This window comes from Globicephala melas, chromosome 18 (genome assembly GCF_963455315.2).
Source record: "Globicephala melas chromosome 18, mGloMel1.2, whole genome shotgun sequence".
NCBI classification, from domain to species: Eukaryota; Metazoa; Chordata; class Mammalia; order Artiodactyla; family Delphinidae; genus Globicephala; species Globicephala melas.
This window is the reverse complement of record NC_083331.1, coordinates 54909347-54934082: the sequence shown is the minus strand read 5'-3', so window position 1 is coordinate 54934082 and position 24736 is coordinate 54909347.

Here is a 24736-nt window from a genome sequence, read left to right as displayed (position 1 = left end):
GGACATTTCAATTAAAATGAAGTTTTTATTTGTTTATTTGTTTTTTCATGAGAATACAACTAAGCTTAGTTGAAGAAACTTCCCCTACTAATGTCTACTTTAATTTGAAGGAAGTTTAGGGTAAATGAATGGATTATATAGATATTTATTTAACTGAATTTTGGCTATACCTAATAATTTCTCTCTTCAAGTATATATTCCACTCTAAGTAAAAATACTATCATTAAAACTCTAATAATCAGTGACATAAATATATAGCATATACAAACAAACATATACAAACAAAGTAGGCTTGTTCCCATACCGTAACCTAGCAGGACCCTATGGGACCTTCCTGAGAAAGACCCCTTCCACCATGTCTTCTGCCTCCCTCTTATTTATAGAAAAACTGTAGTCTCCCAGGCTCTCCTGGGTCACAAAAGCCTGGCTCAGGAATTAATGATTGAAAGGATGTGAACATGTAGTGACAAAAATAGCAGTTAGGTCAGGAGAACTAGTAACAATTCAAACAATAAATCAGCCATATGGTAGTCACAGAATCTTTAGCTCCTCTCTAAAGTATCTAGATAACAGTCTGACGCATATTTCTTGAACTGTTTTACAGATATTAAAACCCGCACCAAATGGAAAAGGTTAACAATTGATGACCATGAGCACTTAGCCCCTAGACCTACTGGAGCCTGAGGATTGATAATGTTAATCCCTTTGACTCTGCCCTGTTACTTCACCATCAACCAATCAGAGGATTGTGCGTGAGCTGATCACACATCCTGCGACTACCCCTGCTGCCAGCCCCCACCTTGCCTCTAAAAATGCTTCCTTGAACTCCATTGGGAAGTTCAGGTTTTTTGAGCACTAGCTATGCTGGACTCCTTGTCTGGTGCCTTACAATAAACCCTCCAACCCAAACAGACCTACCCCAAGGCATATCATAAGTAAAACTGGAAAAATTAAAGAGAGAATTACAAAGGCAGCAAGAGAAAACCAGAGTCATGTACAAGGGAATCCCCATAAGTCTATCAGCTGATTTCTCTGAATAAACTTTGTAAGCCAGAAGGGAGTGGCATGATATATTCAAAGTGCTAAAAGGAAAGAACCTGCCACCTAGGATACTATACCCAGCAAGATTATCATTTAGAATAGAAAGAGAGACAAAGAACTTTTCAGACAAGCAAAAACTAAAATAGTTCATCAATACTAAACCTATCCTAAAAGAAATGTTAAAGGACCTTCTCTAAGTGGAGAAGAAGAATCTATAGGAAAGGGGAAATCCCACTAGGAAAGGCAAATATATAGTAAGGACCAAGAATCACCAACTAAAATAAGCCAGTACATAGATTAAAAGACAAAAATTGTAAAAGCAACTATAACTACAATAAACAGTGAAGGGATAAGCATGAAGATGTACAGTATGACATCAAAAACACAAAATGTCGGGGAGGGGAGTAAAAAATGTAGCTCTTTTAGAATGTGTTTGAACTTAAATTACTACCAGCTAAAAACAAGTAGATATAATTAGAGGTCAACATATATGAACCCCATGGTAACCACAAATCAAAAACCTACAACAGATACACAATAATTAAGAAGAAGGGAACACAAGCATAGTACTAAAGAAAATAATCAAACCATGAGAGAAGAAACAAAAAGAAGAAAAAATGAACAGAGAACTATAAGAACAACCAGAAAACAAGTAATAAAATGTCAGTAAGTACATACTTATCAAGAATTTAAATATGAATGGACTAAATGCCTTGATCAAATGATATGGGGTGGCAGATTGGACGAAAAAACAAGACTCTTCAAGAGACTCACTTCAGGACTAAGGACACACACACACAGAAAGCGTGAGGATGGAGAAAGATATTTCATACAAATGGAAATGACAAGAAAGCTGGGGTAGTAGTACTGATATCAGACAAAATGGACTTTAAAACAAAGGCTATAACAAAAGACAAAGAAGGGAATTATATAATGATAAAGGGATCAATACAGGAAGAGGATATTGTACTTGTTAAAACATACACATCCAACACAGGAGCATCTAAATATATAAAGCAAAATACTAACAGACATAAAGGCAGAAATTGACAATAATGCAATAATAATAGGGGACTTTAACACCCCATTTACATCAATGAACAGATCATCCAGACAGAAAATCAATAAGGCAGCAATGGTCTTAAATTACATAACAGACCAGCTGGACTTAATAGATACCTACAGGACATTACCTCCCAAAACAGCAGAATACACATTTCTTTTCAACTACACATGGAACATTCTCCACGATAAATCACGTGCTAGGCCAAAAAATAAGTCTCAACAAATTTAAGAGCATAGAAATATATCAAGCATTTTTTCCAACCACAGTGGTATGAAACTAGATATCAATCAAAGAAAGTAAAATGGGAAAAGAACAAACATGTGGAGACTAAGCAACATGCTACTAAAAAACATCAATGGGTCAATGAAGAAATCAAAGAGGAAATCAGAAAATACCTGGAGACAAATAAAAATGGAAACACAGCACTCCCAAAGCTATGGTACACAGACCATGGAGACAGCAACAGATTGTCCTGTTATTAATGTGGGGAAAAAAACGGACTTTAAAATAACTCTTAGTAATACATGCAGTAGGCATGTATTTCTCTCTTTATATTTAATTTAAATTGAGAATTTTATTCTAATTTTATATAGAGTTTTCTTCTCAGAGGTAATTTGGGAATAAAACCAGTTAAAATTTAAATGGAAATTCAAGAAATAAAAGAATACATTAAAAGTAATTGTGTATTGCTCAGAGGGGCCAAGAGAACCCAAATGCTGAAAAAAAAAAAAAGGAAAGATAGAGAATGATATAGACTATAGATATCAAGGTACTTTTGAAGTATTTGTAGTTAAAACAGTGTGTATTGTTATAAGGATATTGTACACAAAAACAAATGGAAGAGAAATTTCGAGCAGAAACAAACCCACACAAATTACATCTGCTTACATATGATAAAAGAGACCTTGAAATACAACAGTGCACATTCAATTGAATATCTATAAGGGGGGGAAATGAACCTAAAACCCTATCTCACACCATATTCTGAAAGCCCATTTCAAATACATCATGGACGAAACCTCATAAAGTAAAGCAATGCATTTTCTAAAATATACAATAGGAGACTATCTTCAGGATGTTGGAATTTGAAACAATTATTTTAAACAGGATACAAAATAACTTCAACAAAGAAGAATGCTTAATCTGAAATTTCATTAAAATTAACCATTTAATTCACACACCAAACAAAACAAACGCTATTAAAAAGAGTGAAAATGTAAACCTCAGAGTTACATAATAAATATGTATGTTACACAGAAAACGTATGTGCGCTTCCCTTATGGAGACTTTTCCTTCATGACATCGACTGGGTGCTGACAGGGAGGCCCAGGGAGAATTTCAGGTAAACTTTCGTCGTGGTCCTAACTAGGGTCAAGGAGCAGTAGCCACTGCTGAAATTCCACCCAGACTCACCTCTAACTCCTTGATAGAACAAAAGCTTTATTCTATAAACAGAAGAGGGGGAAAAAGTACTGCTTCTTTAGGATACTGGTAGAAACCCATTTCAACCAGGGGAAGAAAAGAGATTACAGAAGTTCTACCTCTGGCAGAGAAGCAGGAATATATGCTAGTCTTAGCATTACAGCAAGTTGAGAGGCAAGAATGCTTGGAAAGTCATATAATGCAAGACCCAGTTTCCCTGTGCCTGATACAGACAGAGGCTTAGTCAGAACAGTGGAGAACCACCGCCACCCACCCACCCCGGCCGCCATGCTAAACCACTACCATAGGACTGGGAGAGTGGAAAAAGACAGATTCTCTCAGGTGAAAAAAACATGGGAAAAAACCTTCTACTAAACTAGCCTACGAGCTGAACACTAGGTATCCCTGGAGGAATTTAGATTGTGGCACACTGAGGGTAAACCTGACAGCAACCTTCAAATTCAGCCCAAATTCTGATTAGATTAACACAAATCCACACAACAGATGCTCAGCGAAAGGAACGATCTTCAAGCTTTCAAAATATCTGCTTCATTATCTATTGCCCAATTAACACATCTGGCTTTCAACAAAATATTATGAGGTGTACAGAAAGATAAAACACAGTCTAAGGAGGAAAAAATCAGAATGAGATTTCAATAAAACATCGATTTGGAAGTATCAGACAGTTTAAAATAACTATGATTAGTATGTTAAAGGCCTAATGGAACAGATGGAGGATGTTCTATATATTTCTGCGAGACAACAGAGGAAGCCTGTCCCTAATGCCTCAAATAAGGAAAAAAGTGTAAGTGGATGCTGTCACTGTAATGATTTTGATTATTCAAGATGGAGGAGATTCAACTGTAATGAGAAGCAATCACCAGATAACAACGATTTATACCCTTCTCTTTTAAGATACAAGGAATCAAATTGTGAGAGGGATTTAATAAAGTTCGTGGAGGTTAAAGCTTCACCAGGAAAGGAAATAAAAACATAAGAATAATACCTTCTCAAAGCATGAATAGCACGATCTTAATATTAAATTCAAGAGATGACAGAGACAAAAAAAACCCTGTATTTTGGTGAGGTCAAATTCTTATCATTGACTCCACAAAGAGCCTTTGTCTCTGAGACCAGGGCCACATTTTTACAAGAGCACCTTGGAGAGAGCTAGTAAGGAGACTGACTAAGCTCTAGTGGGTTGATATCCTTTGTGATAATTAAGCACCTCTTCTATGGTGTGGGCATTTTAATGAGCATTCACAGAATAGGGGGTGAATAATACACGTTATATCCCTTTCTGGAGTTGCCAGTTAAAATATAATATGCCCAAGTACAGTACTCAGTATTTGTATCCGCTCAAAATTCATTTGTTGAATCCCTAGTGTGACAGTATTTGGAAGTAATTCGGTCACGAGGGTACAGCTCTCATGAATGGGAATAGTGTCCTTATAAAAGAGACTCAGAGAACTAACTCTCGTGCCCATTCTACCATGTGAGAATGGTAGAATGCTGTCTGCAAACCAGGAAGTGGGACCTCAACTGACAGAGAATCTGCCAGCACATTGATCTTGGACTTCCCACCTTCCAGAACTGAGAGGCAAATGTATATTGTTCAAGCTGCTTGGTCTATGGTATTTTGTTATAGCAGCCTGAATAGACTAAGATACCAGGTAAATTTGAATTTCAGTTAAATAGTGAAAAGTGTATAGGACCTATTTTACTAAAAAAGTATTTGTCGTTTACCTCTGATTCAAATTTAATTGAGCGAATGCGTTTGTATTTGTTAAATCTAGCAACCCTACACAGACTTAACCACGTATCAGCTAATTATGGTACCCAATTATCTAATGTCTGTTACATTTCCCCAGATATATGGAAAAATTTTGACCCTATATTCATTTTGATGATTTTAATATTTTATTTTCTGGTCATTTTTTTCTGATATATTTTATTCACCAATTTATGTTCAACCTTTCAGTATTATTTTATTTCCAGTGATACTTTACAGAATCAAAACATTGCATTTCTTCACTTATCAAATAAGGTTGCATTTGACTTGTGACTTTGCCTCCTTGATCTGGCTCCAATTATTCATCTGCTGTATTAGGCTGCCCACATGAATGAGATGGTGAAATTCCTCAAATTGAATACTTGAGGAAAGCTGGGTAATTGTAATAGCACCTATTTCAAAGACATGGGTAGGATATGAGGAAACGGCAAGTAATATTGTATTTTCCTGGAACTAGTAACAGTGGAGTGTTCAACTGAAGGAAGTATGTGAGGGGAAGGGCCACCTGACAGGAGAGAAACTGCCTGATGGCAATACTGCAGGGATTTAGCCAGGGTAATAATTATACTAACCCCAGTCCTTCCCCTTCCTCTCCTTCCTACAGATGTGTCTCCTCCAGTTTTCCTCACTGGCCTACACATTTGGAAGCCAGAGTGCAAGAGAGCTGGGGATAAAGGTCAGGTTCCTTTTGCTTAGAGACAAGGTAAAGGATGGAGAAAGTTAGAGAATGGATATAGAGGAACAAACTGAAGATACCCAAACACTTCTGTGACCTTATTTTTAATTTTTATTGGCTATGTTTTTCTGTCATTTTCTTATTTTATTCCTTTCCTGGATCTTTCTGCATTAATCAGTTTTAGTTGGTGGTTCCGTGTTTTCTCCATAGTAATTTATTCTAATTTGCATTCCTATTTGAATAGTAGTTACCTTTAAATGTTTTAAAAACCTATATACATTTTATTTTTAATTATCAATTACTCATACTTCCCTTCCAGTAAATTAAGCAATGATGAAAAGCAGATAAATTAGCACTCATCCAATACACCTCCATGGGTCTCAGATTATGAATGTTTATGTGAAACATCTGGCAACAAAGTTTCTTTGAGAAACATTTTTAAAAAAATAATTAAGTAGTTTGGTCTGGTGGAAAGTGAAATGATGAAGGCAAGCGTTACCAGAGAAGAAATAATGAAATAAATTACTGGCATACTTTGAGGGTGGCAGAGGCTAAAATTAGCTGGTAAAGCTGAGAATAGAGAACAGTATATAAAGACATAAATTATAAAATGCCATGACCAAAATTAATTTTATAAAAAGACATGTCAAATCTTTATATTGAACTTTTATTTAGACACCTTTTTGATCTCCTTAGTGCATTCACCAGTGTTCTGAATGACATTAAGATGCTCAATCCAAAAGTACATATAACTGTATAATTTCAAACATTTACTAACGATATTTGCAACATAATCCTGGAAGTCAGGCAGAGGTACAGACATTATATCCACTTTGAAGAGAAATAAACTTACTCTTGGAGATTGCTTTTGTCTGCTCGGGCGATTATAACAAAATGACATAGATTGAGTGGCTTTAAACAACAGAAATCTATTTCATGCTTCTAGAGAACAGAAGTCTGAGATCAGAGTGCTAGCAAGGTCATGTTCTGGTGAGAACTTTCTTCCTGGCTTGCAGACGGCTGCCTTCTCTCTGTGTCCTCAGATAGCAGAGAGAAAACTCCAGTCTCTCCTCCTCTTCTTATAAGGACACTAACCTTACTATGGGGGCCCCATGTTCATGATCTCATCTATGGACACTAATCTTACTATGGGGGCCCCATGTTCATGATCTCATCTCTCATTTGGGAGGACTTAATTGCCTCCCAAAGGCCCCAAATAGAGTCGCTTATGCTAAACTCCAAAACACCGAATTGAGACAACTTAATTACAGTATTGGCTTTCCCAGAAATGGAATATTAAACCAGTCAATCGTAATCTCCTAATTAGCACTAGTTAGATAATCTGTCTGATGACCTCTGCCATCCCTTAGGGGAAATTAACCTTGCAATAACTAATCCAAATTTTTGCCTGGGTAACTTCCTTGTTCCTGCTCCCTCCCGGCTATTAAAGTCTTCCATTTTGTTCAGCTCCTGGGAACTCCTTTCTATCTGCTAAATTGGATACTACACAGTTCGAATTGATTTTTGCTCAAATATACTCAATATTTTTAATATGCCTCAGTGTATCTTTTAACAAGGATTAGGGCTTCATCATATGAATTTTTGAAGGACGCAAAATTTTAGTCCATGATGGCGATGTTTAATAATGTTATTTAATTATTCGTCTTGCTTGCTGGATTGAAGAAAGCATAGTTTTACATTCCTTGGACAAGTTATACTATACATTGATCTTTAATGAAGTGTTCATGTTATCAATGTAATACCCTAGAAAATTAAGTCTGTCAAATGTAATTCACTACCAGTATTTATTTCTACACATTCTCAATACAGATACCTTATAGTAATAATGATGATTCTTTAACATTTCCAATTTTCAGCAGAATTTCTTTGTTCATTTCAATTATTTGTGAGTTTTTAGAAATTAATAATTGATATGGATCAAAATGATTTATTAAATGGACTATTTTATTGAACATAACCATATACCTCACTAGCAATTTATTGTGGCCTAATCTGATTTTTACTTGAAAGAAAAATAGATGGCTAAGATGATAAATAGATGATAGGTAGAGATAGATAGATGATTGATAGATAGATAGATAGATAGAATAAACCCAAGAATTTGGGAAAATGTGGTGAAAATTGTGTCCAAATATTCATTCTTCAACAATGAAGCATTAGATTCTAAAAGGAATGCCATCTAGGACAATAAAGTGAAATGGCGTTGTTGAGTCAGCTCTGTAAACATTTGAATAAATGCATCAAGTTAAATTTTATAGAATTCTAAAGGCATTAAATGCAGAAATAAAGGATTCTGCTAGCTGTCATCACATTGTTTTAAATATATTTGCATGTTGCAGTAAAAATATATACACCAGAATTAAAGCCATACATATTTTTTTTTCCTGTAGAATGCTGATAAAATCTAATGAAATAAGTAAAAATGTAGGTAAGTTATTATTATGGATAACAGTTTATCATTACTTTTGTTTTGTAAAATGATGGTACCACTGAAATCACGTATGGTAAAGTAAGTTATATCTTTTAAGACACTTAAAGTATTCTTTGTGTGCTTGAATGAAGTTTGGAATAAAAATCATGGTGATTATAGTGAAAGCTGTGTTATACTGAGTGACTCTCGCATGCTATTCCATTGTGGTCTGAATGTAGTAATAAATGCAGGACTAATTATGATTACATGTAATTCATTTTGTACATAATACATCTTCCTCTGTTTCTCAGCTAACTTAACTGAATTTTATTTTCATGACATTTTAGAATCAAAGCAACCACTACAATCTAGTTATTGATGAATGGAAGCAATAGGGACTATTCTGTAAGAAAAAAATCACATATCGGCGAGTAAAAAATTCTGGACTCCGGAGAGAGAGACAAGAGGCAAGACATTGTTTAAGTTTCCTTTTATAATTGAAGAATTGCTCTATTAAATAGAACCTACTACGTACACTGAATAATCAGTTCCTCTTAAAGTTAAATTGGGCCTGACAGCAGTACAAGTATCATTATACATGAATTGTTTTCTTTCAAAAGAGGATCTTAGGGAGAAAAAAAAATCAATTTCTATGGTATTCTTGGGAATTTTAAAATTATTAACCTTAAAATAATGACCCATTCAGAGAAGTGAGAAAATAATGTTCACACAGAATTAGGCTAATTTTACATCATAGATCTTTGCATTTTTATATTTGATAGCTCAGAAGTATTGCCTGTTTCAGAAGAATCTGTATATTTTACTCAATCCCAAGGCTTTTATTCTTTATCACAACACTGCTTGGAAATTCAGTCTTAAGATATTGCTCAATTCTAATGGAGAGAAATTAGAAAAAAAGACAGAAAAGGCAAGTGAAAATTATTTAAACCAGTTATTTTAAGTTTGGTCTTTAAGCTGAAATTGCTAATATTCATTAATATATCACTTTGTTAAATCAAAGAATCGTAAATTACAAATTCATCAAAAATATCCATCAAGTTTTAGCCTAAAGAATTTTTTCCAAAGCTGCAATAAGCCCTGAAAATTGGGTCTTTAATAGAGATTCTTACATTACATTTAACTAGACAATTTTAAATTGAATTGTCATAATAAACTTTATTTTTTTCCTAACCAATGGAACCAGATGATTTAGATTCAATTACTCAGGCTGTTTCACTGCAATTCATTCACTCCTCAAAAGCATGTTATTTAAAGCCTTTAAATGTTAGCTGATGGTGGTGTTAAGTTGCAATACATGTCTTGATTTTAAAATAGGATAAGGTCAGCAGAGGTAATTTCTACCTCTAAATCCAAAAGTATATCCGTATCTAAGCATGCTGCATTTAATGTAGGTCTTAAACCTGAGAGTAAATGTGGGATAATTTTGATACATATTCAAGAGATAACATATGATAATTTAACTTATTTTAAAAGATGGGACTTCACATTTTCACAAAACAGTTGGAAGTTTGGGCTTTATTCATATTACATATTGATACTAATGACGACTGTGACCTGAGTCATTTGTGTCCCTTTGCTCTATTAGGCAGAACAATTAAGCAAAAAGGAGTAAAAAAAATATACCAACTCAATTTGATACATTTTTTAACAGTCTCCAGTTAACATTACCTTATAAAGTATAATTATAGCAGACTGATTTATCTTTTACTGCTCAATTTGAGGTGGGATAATTTTACAGAAATCATCTGGTTTCTCACACAAGTTAATATTAGTTTCTTAAGGAAATATTGGACAGGAGTCAATCTAACATCTATGTAATTTCATATACTGTTGTGATTACCAGGCTTTTCTGCCTGAAACACACTTTTCTCTCTCTATTAGTATATTTTTAAACAGATTAAAATTATAGCATTGTCTGATATTAAGAAAAAAGTTATAAGCATGCCAAGAAACTATTTTCTCCTCATGACAAATTAACTGAGTTGCTAAATGCAAAGAGGAACAGAAATACCATTCAAGATAAATTTCAGGTATAATAAATGTTACAAACTTTCAATGAGTATAATATATAGCAATACATGTTAATGAGAGTATTCTTTTAGTGTTCAGGTCAATAAAAAAAGAAAGCAGAAAATAATGATATTATGATTGCAATTTACAAACTGTGTTTTCCCAGCATTGTAATTGCTATATTTTGGTCTGCCTAGAAAGCATGTTTCATTAACTCTGAAATAGCACATTATGCAAAAGTAGTTCCTAAGGTTCTGATTTTACTGTTGATTTCCTTTCAAAATTGTTGAGACTCATTTCAAAGAGAGTGTTTTCGTTCGTAAAACCTGGAATGTTAATATAAGACGTTGATAAGTGTGGTAATGTCTTGATGAATGTGATAACATCAACCTAAATTTTTCATTAGTTACATACCTGAAAATATATTTATTAAAAAAAATAAAACTTGATATCTTAGAATAAAAATAGAAAGATTAAGATATTTAGACAATTCTAAATCATTGCCATTGGTGTTGCCTTTGCTTATAGGAAGATACTACACTGGTATTGTTTTTCTAAAAGAAAAGGTTGCGGTTTATTTTTGTTAATTTGTAGATAAGAAAATATTGGGGTATGTTTTAAAAGAAAATGTGGTTTTTATCACAATGTAGATCACATATTAGAATGTAACAATATCAGTAGGTTTATCATAAAACAATAACTTTGAAGTACATCTTAGGACGCTATTTTTTAAAAATTACTAAAATGCTAACAGATAAAATTATTTGGATATATTGATTGCAGAGAATGTACAGAAAGTAAAAAGACTTGAAATAATTGAAATGGATAAGGGCTGTTAGGTGCTTTTTTCTTTTTTTACATGAAAGATAATAATTTATATAGTTCTGTGTTCATAAATTTGCAAAAAAGTTTTGATCATGGAATTTTTGAAAATATAAATGATCAAGATTGATAGAAAAGAGGAAATAATACATAGGAGTAATACAATAATGCTTAAGAGTAATAATATAAAAGTTGATCTAAATTATTTCTAAAACATTGCCAAGTTAATTCAATTTTAAAAGAATATACTTTCTTCTCTTTCAGATTGTTAAAAAATATTCCAATGCTATATGTGGTCTAACATTCTTTGTGTTTATTTGCCATTAATATTTCTTCTTTAGTAACATTTGTTCATTTTTTGTTCTGTTTTTATGGATATTTTCAATTGGGTTTTAAAAATATTTTATTATTGATTATTTTAGACTATTTTTACATATCCTGGATAAAAATACTTTATCAGGTATGTAATTTGAAAATATTTTCTCCCAATCTGTGGATTGTCTTTATACTGTCTTAACAATGTCTTTCAAAGAGCAGCAGGTCTTAATTTGGTGAAGTCCAATTTACCAGTTTTCCTTTTATGGTTCATCCTTTTTTGGTTTTGTGTATAACAAATCCCAGTTTAACTCAATGTCACAAATATTGTCTCCTATGCTTTCCTTTAGAAGTTTTATAGTTTAAGAGTTTTACAGTAAGGCCTCTGCTCTAGTTGAATTAATATTTATGTATGTTGCAAGGGATGGATAGAGATACTTTTTTGGCATATGGATATTCAATTTTCTGGTGGCATTTGTAGAAAAGATTATTTATTTCTCCATTGAAGTACTTTTGTACTTTCTCAAAACTCAATTTAACATATACGCATAGGTCTATCAGTAGGCTTTCCTTGCTATTCCACTGACCTATCTCTCTATTTATATTCCAATACCATATCATCTTGATTACTGCAGCTTTAAAATTGGTCTTGATATCACAGTCTGTCCACTAACAAGAATCTTTTTCAATTTGTTTTGGCTGCTCTATAGTCTACGAATTTTATATGAATTTAAAATCAGCTTGCTAACACCTACCAAAAAAAAGCACTGGAATTTTTACTGAATTGGCCTTAAAAGTATAGATTAATCTGGGGAGAATTGATATATTAACACATTGACTCTTTTGATCATGAACACAGTATATCTCTTTCTTTTAATGTTTCTCAGCAATGTTTTATAATTTTTAGAGTAAAATTTTTGCATATCTATTGTCAGATTTATCCTTGAATATTTCATATTTTTGATATTATTGTAAGTGGTTTTTTAAAATCCCAATTCTGATATTTCACTGACAGTTTATAGTAACAAAATTGAGTTTTGTATATTGAATTTACAAACTTGCTGTAAACTTGCTGAACTCACTTTTTGGTTACTTTAACTTTTTTGAATATTCCATAGGATTTTCTACAAAAACAACAAACTCATCTGAATATAAAGACTTTAAATTCTTCCTTTACCTTTGAATACCTTGATTTATTTTTCTTCACTTCTTGTACTACTATATAGAACCTCCAGTAAAATGACAAGTAAAAATAATGAGAAGATATCCTTCCTATTTTCTTGATATTAGAGGGAAATAATGCAGTCTTTCATCTTTAGGTATAATGGCACTGGAAGATTTTTCATAGGTGATCACTGTAAGTTTGAAGAGGATTCCTTCTATCCCTACTTTGCTGAGGATTTTTATAATAAACAGACATTAACAAGTGTTTGTGAGTATGCATAAAATGGGAACCTTCAAACATTGCTGCTGAGAAGTAGAATAGTGCAGTTATTTAAAAAGAATACCGTGACAATTTCTTAATCAGTTAAAATATATATTTCTGTAATGACCCAGAGATTCCACTCCTACTTTTCTATCCAGGTAAAATAAAACGTATGTCCACACAAATATCTGTGCAATAATGTTCATAGCATCATTATTCCTAAGAGCTAAAAGTGAAATGGCCTGAAGGTTCATGAACAAAACATGGTGATAAACAAAATGTGGCACATCTATACAGTGGGATCTTATTTGGCAATAGGAGGGAATGAAGGACTGATGCATGTGAACATGGATGAACCTCAAACACATTTTGCTCAGTGAAAGAAGCAAGGTACACAAAAAAAGTATATATTATAAAATCCCATTTATATAAAATATTTTAAAAAGCCAATTCTATAATAACAAAGTTTTTTCCTATGATGAGAGGTTGGAATGGAGAGTGATAAATTGGTACAAATTTTCTTTTTAGGGTTATGGAAATCTTCTAAAATTAGATTGTGTGATGGTTGTACAATGCTGTAAATATACTAAAATTCATTGTGTTATAAACTTAAAAGAGGTAAATGATATGGTATGTGAATAATATCTCAATAAAAACATTAAAAATGTACTGAGCTACTTTACATCAGGCAATTTGCAGATGTAGAATATACACAGGCAAAAAAATATTAGCATTTATTCTATGGGTTTACAATATAGTGTATAGTGGCAGATATACATAAATCAATATATTTAAATGCCAAAGTGACATAAGTTTATTTATGATCAAATCATTTATAAAAAAGAAAAGAGTGGTTGTTTCGGTATTTGGTGATAGATTTTATATGAATCATGTTTGAAAATGTCTCTATTTTTAATTGTATGTATTTAATTTAATCTTACTTTTTTCTAGGTATACAGGGAAGAAAATTAGAAGGTGAAGTTTGTGTAGTTGTATCAGATATTTTTAAATAGATAATTCATAAAGAAATAAATAGTACAAGTTGCTTGTCCATATTGCTTAATTTTAGTAGTGGGTGAGAACTGAGGACAGTTCAGACTCATGACCTAATAAAGTTTTTCAAATAGCACATCAGTTCATCCAGATGCATTAAAGGAGAAACTCATAAACAATACCTTATGAGTGAATTTCTTATTAAGCGCGTGATAGACTTTCTTGGCTTAAAATGTGATTTAATTTGTGTTCTGCAGTAAATAATGACTGAAAACAAATTCAGCATGCTAATTGTTTTGTGTTAGTACTTAGACTCTCCTAAACTCAAAGTACAAATGTATGTAAATTAGGCAAATTATTCTTGCAAACTAATTGCCCAGAAATACTTAACTAAGCCCTCACATAAAGTATCATGTGTTCATCTGTAACACAAAATATTTATATTACATAAGCATACTCTCCAAATTATTCATCAATTAATCTATTTATTCATTTATTACTCATTTGTTCATTCATTCATTCATTTGCTTAATTCATTTAGTTGATGTAACTAGTGTTTATTCTAAACACTTGCATTGCCATAACATTCAGAACATTCACCTTAAAAATATGAGCCACCAAATCTTATATATTTTTTATTTTATATATGTTTTATATATAATATTATATATATAGGTTTTATACTATATATCTGTATATAGTATACAGTATATCTAAATATACTATTTAACTATATATATATATATATATATATGTAGAGAGAGAGACAAATATAGAGACAGAGACAGAGAGTGAGATGGAGAGAAAGGCAGAGAGATAGACAGAGGAGAAAATTTTCTCACAGTGCATCCAGAATAGGTTGTTTTTTTTTTTAACATATTGTATCATTAATTCTGCTCATAAAGCTCCAAAGACTCCCATTGCAGCAGAGTAAAATCCAAAGTACTAGTTATGTGACAGGAGATCTACCACTCTCCACCCTCCCCTTTGTTCACTTCTCTTTAGACTTGGTGACCCACTTTTAGTGCACACTTAATACCTTTCAACACGATACCCAGACGTCCACAGTCATGGCCTTTGCACTTGTTGATTTCTGACAGAAACTCCACCACAGATATCTATGTGGCCCACTGCCGAACTTCCTGAGGATTCTTCACTAACTGTATTAAAAAAACAGACTCAATTTATCTCTCCTTGCCTCTTAACAGGTTCTGTTTTCTTTTCCTTCTTCTTTTTTTTTTTTTGTACCTCAGTATGTAATAGGACCAGTTCACACTGGTAGGTGGTGTGCAGCAGAAGCTTTAATGCTGAATTATTACAGAAGCCTGATAACTGACTAATAAAGAAATCAGGCTTTCAGCCTTTGGGCTGGGAAACACTGAGTCAAAGAAGCAGATGCAGGTGTCTCAGTGTCATATGTCACATGAATAGTGAAATGTTATGACTATTCTGTTAAGAAAATTTTCTGGCTAAACTCAACTATTTTCTGGAGGAACTATTTTCTTGGAAATTTTTTGTTGTTGTTAGATACCTACCTCTGATAAGCACAATGGTTTGCATGTTTTTCCACAAAGAGTGATTATCAATTAAAAGGGAATTGCCCATTTATCTTTGGATATGCACTATCTGAAAATTACCCTGCTCAGTTTATTCAGACTGGTTAAAACCTACATGTTTGAAGAGGGATTTTTCTGCTTGTCTGCATATGCATGAATGCTATATGTTATTATAAAAGAATAAAAATGAAAAGGAAGGAAAAAGAGTTAGGATACATATCATTAACTTTCCAATATCATTTAAGTAGTTTTTTGGGTTTTTTTTCCTAGAGCGCTGGTAGGCCTGTGAATTAGACTGAGAACCCAGTCTGTAGAGCTTATTCGTATAGCTTCACAGCAGTCTGAATTTTGATTATATTGGTTTGATGTACTTATCTGGATTTACAGGTACAAGGTATTTGATTGATTAAAACACATAGTCTTCCTTGAGCTGCTAAAAGATAGTTAAAAGGCTATCTGATTTTTAGTGGATATTTTCTATTAGGATTTTATTTCTTTAAAAGGACTTCATAGTGTCTGTAGTGGAATGAGGGCAATTATTATACAGTTTTTCAAGTAAATTGGAGTGCTTTCTCCAATTTACTTATCTTTAAGACTGCTATCAGAATTCTCATGGACTTCTAAACCAGAGTTTCCACTATGTCTGATAATTTATTATATTCTAGAATAAGCTTCTTCAAAAAATATAAAAAGCCACCTGGTATGATTGTATATATTATTTCAAGACTCCTGCTGTATTTATCCAGTAAGTATGCGTTTTTCCAATTCTAAAGATACTTTTAAAGCCCTATGGCTAAACACTAATACAATCCCCACTCCTATATATAAGGCTGGGGGTAAACAAAAGTAGGAAGTTGTAATAGGCTCTCCTTTCTGGCATGATTTTGCCGGCATTGCATATTTAAGAGCAGTGTAGTAACTTTATTAGTAGTATATTGTAAACAGCTACCAAAACAATTCTGGAAGGTAGAATTTGGAAGGATATTATTCCCAAACAAAATGTCCTTTCCACTTGCACTGAAATGTTTCACTGTTTTTGTATTCCAATATTCTTTCAGGGCTGCCTTTCTTGGCACACACAAAATGGAGCTTCAGCTCTAGAATTAACTGACTCACTTCTCTAAGGGCACTGTGCTTGTTCAGTGAGACTACCTTATTCCACATCAAAATGTTTGCAAAGTCTAAAAGTCATTAAGAAACCAAAATTCATAATTAATTTTATTTACACATTTGACCATATGAAAGATTTTGGTAGGTGAGGCCAACAAGGTAAGTTTTTAGGTATTCTTGGAGAATTGTAATAATAAATTGATTAAATCTGGAGTAAAGAATTTAACTTTGCTGCTTTCATCAACATGAGACTTTGGGTATTAAACTGACTTTATTCATCAGAATTTATTGATTTATTTCCATTGATACTATTGTTTTTTCATTTGTTAATAAGGGGAACTCTGACTTATGAAAAATAAGTGACAGTGGAATGTAAACTGAAATCTGCTTCAGGATGATCTAAACAATCTAAATGACCTGTACACCTAGTGTCTCCTCTTTGCTTTAGTTAGATTTTTTTTTTTTCATTTGACTTTAGAGTCCAGGATCGAAACATAACATTAGGTTTAACATGTGATGGGTTAAAATGGCTACAAATTATTTATGACACTTTTGCCACCAACTGGCAAGATATTTTGTTCCTGTTTTGTTTTAAATAAACTTTCACTTTATAATAGATTTATGTTAACAGAAAAGTTGCAGATGATACAGAGAGTTCCTACTGTGTTACAGCACCCAGTTTCTCCTATTGCTAAAATCTACATTGGTGGGCTTCCCTGGTGACGCAGTGGTCGAGAATCCGCCTGCCGATGCAGGGGACACGGGTTCGTGCCCTGGTCTGGGAAGATCCCACATGCCACGGAGCGGCTGGGCCCGTGAGCCATGGCCGCTGAGCCTACGCATCCGGAGCCTGTGCTCCGCAACGACAGGAGAGGCCACAACAGTGAGAGGCCCGCATACCGCAAAAACAAACAAAAATCTACATTGGTGTGTTACATTTGTCACATTTTATGAACCAAGATTGATACAGTAGTATTAACCAAAGCCCATACTTATTCAAATATATGAAGATTTTACTTTATCCCTTTTTCATTCCAGGATATCAACCATAGCACCACATTGTATTTAGTAGTCTTGCCTCCTTAGGCTCCTCTTGGTGTTCACAATTTCTCAGATTTTTTTGATGATTTTGACAGTTTGAAATGTACTGATCAAGTATTTTATAAAGTGTCGCTCAGTTAGGATTTATCTAATATTTGTAGAGGTTAAGTGTCATGGTCATTACATCATATCAAGGGAATACATTATCAACATGTCACCACTGTCGGTGCTAATTCTTAATCACCTGGCTGAGGTACTATTAATACTTATTTTGTTGCTTAAATTATTCTAGCTTTGGCCATTGGAATGGCTTTCATTTGGCTCCTGTGTCCCTTGTAGATTTCTTTGAGTATTGCCTCTTCTTTAATTTTTAATTTAATTTTTGGCACCACAAGAAGTGCCAGGTTCATCTTATGTATTTCCAGCCCTAGTCCTAGAATCAGCCATTTCTCCCAGGAGCCCTGATTTCCTTTATTGGGGATGAAGAAATATATGTGTGTATACTACCCTGTATATGCACATACATCTATAAATATTTTTCTATGTAGCCATCTGTATCTATATTAAGCAAAACATGAGTTCATACTGATTCACCAACGCTAATCCATTACCATACAGATAAGTTTAGCCTCCTCCGCTTACTTATCTTTAACTCATCCTAGTCCAGCAGTGAGAATCCTGGCTAAACTATGCACTATTCATTTACTTAGTTGTTCAATTCAAGAATTCACATATAATTGTTCCAGAATTGTTAACTCATATTCATGTGGGAGACAACTTTATCAACTATACTCTAATTGTTATGTACAATTCCTTTTGTCTTTAGTCGTATAGACTCCACTCATTTCCAAATTACCACACAAATGAGTACATGATAAAGAGACATATTATTATGATTTAAAATATTACTACTACAAAAAGATGTAACAAGCCTAAATTGTATATACTTAATAAGAGCATTCCCCCTCACGCTCCCAAAAAATGAAGATTTGACAGAACTAAATCCTGAGGCAGAAAAATCCACAATCAGAATTTAACAGACCTCTCTCAAAAATTGATAAAACAAGCAAACAATGAAATCATTAATAACACAGAAATTTAAATAACATGGTTAACTGTTGATGTATTTGAGATATGTGGAACATCATATCCAACCTCTGTAAAATATAATCTTTTCAAGTGCATGTTCAAGTTAACATGTTCCTTTATAAACTATGTAGCAACCAATAAGAAAACATTGAAATCATTTGTATATGTTCTCTTAATAGATGGAATCAAACTAAAATGAGACATTAGAAAGCTAAGTGGAAAATCTCCAAATGTCTGGAAACTGAGCTACACAAATCCATACAGTCCATGGGTTAAAGAAGAGATCAAACATAAGTGAGAAAACATTTTCAGTGGAATAATTATGAAAATCAACATATTTAATTTTGTGGGATATATATAAAGCATGGCTAGGAGATTACTGTTTAGTAGCAAAGAATGGGAACCAATTGAAGCATTATTTATTCACAAAATAGATACATAAATTGTGACATTCATACAATGGGATACTCCAGCAGTAAAAATGAATGAAAAATGTGCATACACAATATCACGAATAAATGTCACAGACATAATATTGAGCGGAAAAGCCAGTTACACCATAACACTAATGCTATTATATTCCATTTATATTATATACAAAACGTGAAAAAATAATCTTTGATCGTAGAAGTCAGAATAGTGGTTATCCTTAGGGATATACTGCCTGGATGGTAGAATCAGAGAGCTTTCTAGGATGCTGAGAATGCTTTATATCTTGACAGGGGCGGTGCTCACAAGGTGGACATATGTAAAAATTCATACATACATATGTAAAAAGTCAACAAGCTGTACACTTAAGATTTATTTATTTTACAATATGTAAATTCTACCTTAATAAAAAATAAAGCAAACTACTCTGTCATACAATATTCCATCTGTCCACCTGACAAAATCCAATGCTCATAACACACTCTTTTTGTGAGACTAAGGAAACAATAAGTCTGATATATTACTGCTGAGTGTACATTGGCACACACTTCCTGGAGGGGAAATTGGCAGTATATATCAAAATTACATGTGTATATGTAGTTTCTCCCAGTGATTTTATGTCTGGGGATTTATCTTATGGGTATTCTTACAGATGTGAAATGATATATGAACTAGTTTATTAATTTTAGCTTTGTTTGAAACAGCAAAATATTGTCAGCAACCCAAATAACCAGCTATGGAGAACTGGTAAAATGAATCATGGTATATCCACAAATGTAATAATGTGCACTAAGGAAGAAAAAGAATGAGGAAACACTATGGAAGAATCTGAATTTTCTCCAAGGTAAACTGTTAGTCTAAAAACTATGAACGAAACAGAGTGTCAAGTGTTCTACCATTTACATTGAAAATCAGTGAAGATAAGGATTTATTTCTATATTTGCCTTCATGAACAGTAACACGGCAAGGACACAGAAGAATTTATATCAATGAAAGGGGGCATTCAATTTCATAGGTAATTTTTTGGCCATGTGCCTATATTCCTTTTCAAATGTATTTTAAATGAAAACACAGGAAACTGTCCAGGACATAGGTACTAGTTTTAAATACAGAGAAAAATATGTTGAAATTTACATACTATAGTATATCATTGCCACTGCACTATAGTACATGGTGGCAACAGTGTAGCAAAGGGAGACATCTCTGCTTACCATGGGTGCAATCAGAATCTTCTCCTTTTCAGTCTCTGAAACAGCTTCAGAATTCCTTTCATCATAAGAATAATAATTTACACCAAATAATATAAAAATACTTAACATTACTGATGTATTTAAAAGAGACGGGTTCCGGGTTCTGAAGACTGGGTGTGGTATGTATCAGTTTGCTATCTTGTCTGTTATTCTTAATGTTAGATTTTCTGAGTTACTGTATTCCTCCCAATCTTTAGATCAGGGAAGCTGCATCCATTGAGCAGTTTGTGCCCTGCCCTGGTGGGTAGCAGGGGCAGAAACCAACCCATGTTCTGCTCTCCAAGCTTTGTACCTCAGGTTTGGGGTTGGGGAAGAAAAGGAAATGCCAAGTTCTTCACACAAAGCCGCCATCTGCGAATCAAGACTTACTTATATAAGGCTGTTTCTGCATAATTCAGCAGAGTGAATATTATAACAGAAATACAAAATGCCAGATAACGATTACAAAATAGAATTACTTCTATATTTCTTTTTAAATTATTTTTAATTTACATAATTTACAAAAGTACACAAATCTTGAGTGTACTGGCAGATAGGCACATTCTATGTAATCAACATCCAAACAAGATATTGACAATTTTCATCATCCCAAAATATCTTTCATGTGCTTTACAAGTCAAGTTCTACTATGTGAGTAACCATATTCCAATTTTTATCATATCACTTAATTTATCACCCCTTTTCTTGAGAGAAGGCTATTGTTTGAGGGTTCTATCTGTAATCATTGCAGAGAGGCAGGTAGAGATAATCAAAAGCAAAGAGAAAAAGGCTTCTGGTTTCGGCAAAGACATGAGAAAGAAAAGAAAAGAAAAAAGTTCCCATCCTTACAAAAAAAATTAGACAAGTATCAGATGACTTTTTTGTGAAATCCATCAGAATGATTTCATAGGACAGTCCCCCCAAAATTTGGAGAGAGACAGATACTGGCAGGCATACATTCGACCTAAGAATTTGCTCCCCTGGACAGAAGACTGTCAGACTTCATATAAATTGGTAAGTTTATTAAATTAGAAATTATGAGAAATTGCTGGAGGCTGAGAGTAGGCTAGAGTGATAGTGAGAAGCTCCTGGGAGATGCAGTAATAAAGGGACTGCCAGCTTCTCACAGTGGCAGGGCAAGTGATGGTTATAAAAACAGGCCCTTACTGGAAATGTACAAAGTTTGAGCAACTCAAGTCTGCTGAGTTAATTCACTTCTGCATATATGCTTACCAAACTCAGCTATCTTGCTACTATGTATTGATCAAAAAGATTTAAAAATTTATTTCCACACAAAAACCTGCATGTGAATGCTTATAGGAGCTTTATTCCTAATCATCAAAAACTGGAAGCAACCAAGGTACCCTTATATAGATGACCTTGAATGGATAATAAAACTAGGACTTGTATTTCATAAAATGAAATACTATCCGTTGATAATGGAGCAAGCTACATGGTTCATACAAAAACATGGATGAAACTTAAGTGCATTTTGTTAAGTGAAGCACACCAGACTCAAAACGCTACATAGTGAATAATTCTATTTGCATGATATTATAGAAGTCGATATTGTATGGTCAGAAAACACATCCATGGATGGAGGGGTCTGAACGTGAAGAGTTGTTGACTACAAAGAGGCCATCCAGGGTTTTTCTTAGAGTGATGAAGTATAGTAACTAGATGATGGATAACTGACTTCATTTATTTTCCAAAACCCGTACAGAGTGAACTTTTCTGAATGCAGTGGAAAAAAAAAATCAACCAGAATATTGGACACTCCAGAACAGAATGAAAACAGTGACAAAATAATCAAACATAACAAATTAATAACACAACCTACTCTACAGTGTGGGGAAAAAAATCGAGCTGATCTAATGCTTTGAACAGAATGTTTATGTCTCCCCCAAATTCTTATGTTGAGGCCCTAATCTTCAATGTGATGATATTTGAAGCCGGGGCCCTTAGGAGATAATACGTTTAGCTGAATACTTTACCACAGAATCTATTTTGAGTACTCCTTTAAGATCTTTCACATGTTTGCAAATCTGAGTTTTTTCTCAACATAGAAATCATATAACATCTCCCCTTCTAGCTTTTAAGTAATACTAAGATGTATGATAAATTTAATAATTTAAATTTTCTAAATCAATTTTTAATTTTTATAAAGTATAAGATACAGTCTAGAAACTTCAAGAGATAGCTAAACTATATTCAAGAAACAGAAGTATACAGGAAAGTATATTGTCCAAATAATTAATAAAATTTTGGTAAAACATTCATTTGGCTATATTATTTTGAATTACTGTTACAAAACTAATAATCTTTTAAATCCATTTAAAGATTGCTGCTGGAATTTCTTATTCTTAATAAAAATCCTTCTCATCAATGATTTCCCTAGAGCTTTATGTTTTTTAAACTTTACCAGTCCTTTACAAAAAGAGTAACAGGAAATTGTGGAAGAATAGCTATTTACTGACAAGTAAATAAATTGCAAAAGATTGAAAAATAATTCTAAGCTGTTAATGGAGTTCTAGTATAAGGAGTGCATAGAAAGATAGATATGAAGAGCTTTATAGCCTATAAATATTCAATATTCATTTATCCTTATGACTCCTATTAATCCATCAGTGTCACCACTCCTAACAGCATATGCAATGACACTTCCTAACCTGTACACATAAAAATTTTGGAACGTTTCATTTAATCTAATTCCAGAGAAATTTCCAAAATATTATGACTAACAACTTTTGCAATAAGGTAGTAACATAAGTTCTCATAATAAATGCAATTTTTGTTTTGTTTTGTTTTGTTTTGTTTTGCGGTACGAGGGCCTCTCACTGTTGTGGCCTCTCCTGTTGCGGAGCACAGGCTCCAGACGTGCAGGCCCAGCGGCCATGGCTCACGGGCCCAGCCGCTCTGCGGCATGTGGGATCTTCCCGGACCGGGGTAACGAACCCATGTCCTCTGCATCGGCAGGCGGACTCTCAACCACTGTGCCACCAGGGAAGCCCAATAAATGCAATTTTAATGCAATCTTTTGTAGATTCATTTCCCCCCTGGAAGAAGGGAATGGGTATAATGATTTCTGTGAGTAACAATATCCAAGGATATATAATATCTAAGGGAAATACTATTATTTCCTGCACATTTTTAACATTAAAATAGATTTATCCCCTCATATACATGCTAGTACAGGCACACACACAATACAGGCTATATCATGCATTCTTTTTAATACACATTTGTTGAGACTCTCTTACTAGCACTAGTGGAGAATTTCTTCTGGCAATAGATGGTACAAAAATGACAAAATGAATAAAATTCCTCCCCTCATGCACTTACATTTTAGTGAACAGAGAAGTAAAAACATAAAACATGTAAGTATAAGTGCTAATGAGGAAAGTAAAGCAGGAAATGAAGTTAAGTAATACATTAAAGTCAGTGGGAGTTTATTTTTTTCCTAGAGCTCTTCTAGGAAAAGAAAGGGACAAACTTCATCCCATGGTTTAGATAAAAAGTTGTAGTGATTGATTTTATTTTACCTTGCTTAGGTCACTTGCTTAAGCCTTGGACGAATGTAGATTTGCCATGTGCCCAGGAAACTAAGGAAAACTGAGTATTGTTAAGCACTATGCCTACCTCAAGTGGATGTGTTTTGTTTTTTCATTTTATAATTTTCATTAATAAAAGGTATTATAATTATTTTGTCATCTCTAATATTTTTGTTTATTTATTTAATTTCACTGAAAATATTTTGTAATGTCTTTTAATCATTTTCTTCTTTTTTGGTTTTAAAAAAGATTTCTAGTTGTTCTCTTTCATCATCACATTTAATAATTGAAACAATCAAATTCAGAGACAAGCATATGGCTTCCTTAAAGTACAGTTTTATTTTTTCCTAAATTGATTATTTTTTAATTACAGAGTAACTTTTTGATTACTAGAAAAATTGATTGAATTAGTGATCTCCATTCATCACCTCTTTTTATCCTTTGCCACCTTAGCTTCACTCATCTTCTTTATGCTGGAATATTTATAACTTGTCCTCCACACTTGTTTCTTTAATCTGTAATTATCTTCTCCCAATATATTAGTTTCTGGGGGCCAGTGTAACAAAGTACCACAAACTGGATGGTTTAATCACAACAGAAATGTATTGTCTCACAGTTCTGGATGTTAAAAGTCCAAAATCACAGTGTCAGCAAGTCCAGGCTCTCCCTGAAACCTGTAGAGAAGCATCCTTCCTTGCCTTTTCCTAGCTTCTGGT